The 2,276-nt window shown below is 50.0% G+C and overlaps 1 pseudogene across 1 annotated transcript; it reads left to right on the top strand.

Moving 5' to 3' along the window:
* The first annotated feature begins 202 nt into the window (after positions 1-202).
* Positions 203-2,052, top strand: LOC116897111 (annotated as a pseudogene). Its single transcript, XR_004387398.1, has one exon. The product of XR_004387398.1 is annotated as a eukaryotic translation initiation factor 4B-like (transcript).
* The last annotated feature ends 224 nt before the right edge of the window (positions 2,053-2,276 follow it).

Genomic DNA, 2,276 nt, shown 5'->3' with positions numbered 1-2,276 from the left:
ATTGTCATTAAATGTCATTACAGTGCCAGAAATGGGTCACACTTAGTTGAGTTTTGGCCAAAGGGTTCCATAAGAACCTCACAATAATATCAGTTATTGCCAAGATTATTGGAGCTCCCCCAAAGATGTGTGGTTATGGTTATGCCCTATTTCTGAAGATAACACCTACACAACTCATTGAAAAACTGAAGCTGAGCTCTCCCTCTCCCAACATGGCGGCCTCAGCAAAAAAGAAGAATAAGAAGGGGAAGACCATCTCCCTAACAGACTTTCTAGCTGAGGATGGGGGAACTGGTGGAGGAAGCACCTATGTCCCCAAACCAGTCAGCTGGGCTGATGAAACAGACGATCTGGAAGGAGATGTGTCAACAACTTGGCATAGTAACGATGAATGTGTACAGGGCACCTCCTATTGACCGCTCCATCCTTCCCACTGCTCCACGGGCTGCTCGGGAACCCATTATTGATCGGAGCCGTCTTCCCAAGTCACCACCCTACACTGCTTTCCTAGGGAATCTGCCCTATGATGTGACAGAAGACTCTATTAAGATTTTTTAGAGGATTAAATATCAGTTTGTGAACCCAGCAATCCAGACAGGTTGAAAGGTTTTGGCTATGCGAATTTGGAGGATCTGGATTCTCTGCTCAGTGCTCTGAGTCTCATCTCTAGGTAACAGGAGAATTCGGTGTTTGATCCTTTTGGTCGAGATAGAAATCGGATTCTGACAAGACAGACACAGACTGAGGGCCTCCCTGCCACAGACAGCTTTGATGACTACCCACCCTAGACGTAGGTGATGACAGCCTTCGAGACAAGTATCGAGATCGTTATTAGTCAGACCGGTATCGGATGGGTATAGGGACGATATCGGGACGCCCACGCAGAGACATGGACCGCTATGGGGGCCGGATCGCCATGATGACCGAGGCAGCAGAGACTATGACCCCAGGCTATGACCCAGGATAGGCAGGTAGAAGAGCATTTGAAGTGGGTACCGAGGGATGAACTGAAGATGACAGACGGACGATCGGGTCATGGAGCTCCAGGACGACATTCTCCGGACGACACACAGGCGTGATGAGAGAGTCCCCCCAAAGACCCAAACTGAATCTAAAGCCTCGGAGTACTCCTAAAGAAGATGATTCCTCTGCTAGCACCTCCCAGTCCAGCCGAGCGGCTTCTATCTTTGGAGGGGCGAAGCCTGTTGACACAGCTGCTAGAGAAAGAGAAGTAGAGGAGCGGCTACAGAAGGAGCAGGAGAAGCTGCAGCGTCAGCTGGATGAGCCAAAACTAGACCGCCGGCCCCGGGAGAGACACCCAAGTTGGCGAAGTGAAGAAACTCAGGAAAGAGAACGGTCGAGGACAGGAAGTGAGTCATCGCAGACTGGGACCTCAGCCACATCTGGCAGAAAATACACGAAGGAGAGAGAGAGAAGTCTCTAGAAATGAAACCCAATAAAGAAGACGACTGTCACTCTCCAACCTCTAAGCCTCCTAAACCTGACCAGCCTCTAAAGGTAATGCCAGCCCCTCCACCAAAGGAGAATGCGTGGGTGAAGTGAAGCTCTAACCCTCCTGCTCGATCTCAGAGCTCAGACACAGAGCAGCCGTCCCCTACAAGTGGTGGAGGGAAAGTTGCTCCAGCTCAGCCCTCTGAGGAAGGACCATCAAGGAAAGATGAAACTAAAGTGGATGGGGTGAGCGCCACCAAAGGCCAGACTGGACACTCCAGCCGTGGTCCTGGGGATGGAGGGAGCAGAGACCACTGGAAGGAGTTGGATAGGAAGGACGGCAAAAAAGATCAAGACTCCAGATCTGCACCTGAGCCAAAGAAATCTGAGGAGAACCCAGCCTCTAAGTTCAGTTCTGCAAGCAAGTACGCTGCTCTGTCTGTGGACGGTGAGGATGAGGATGAGGGAGACGACTGCACTGAGTAGACCTCCACACCCTGTGCTTTCTCCTTGTCTCCACCCTGGAACATTCAAGAGCAAATCAAACCTCTATCCAGACAAGACAAAATAAACTCACCATCTCCTGAAGACCTTTCTAAACTTTTTTTAATGAAATGAAATTCTTTTGCATGCTGCTGCAGCCTTTTAAAGTATTGGAGTAACTGGAGAATCACCATCGTAGCCAGAGATGCGGCTACCGCTTCTGAACAGGGAAGTTGTGTCTGATGATACCAAGCAGTTACCTGTGTGAATAGTGCCTGGGGCTCCATTCAGCAGAAATGCAGTGACAGAGAGGCAGTCACACCAGTTAGGCAGTAGAGAAT

The sequence above is a fragment of the Rattus rattus genome, chromosome 3, assembly GCF_011064425.1.
Source record: "Rattus rattus isolate New Zealand chromosome 3, Rrattus_CSIRO_v1, whole genome shotgun sequence".
Taxonomy (NCBI): domain Eukaryota; kingdom Metazoa; phylum Chordata; class Mammalia; order Rodentia; family Muridae; genus Rattus; species Rattus rattus.
This window is presented reverse-complemented; position numbering and strand designations above follow the sequence as displayed.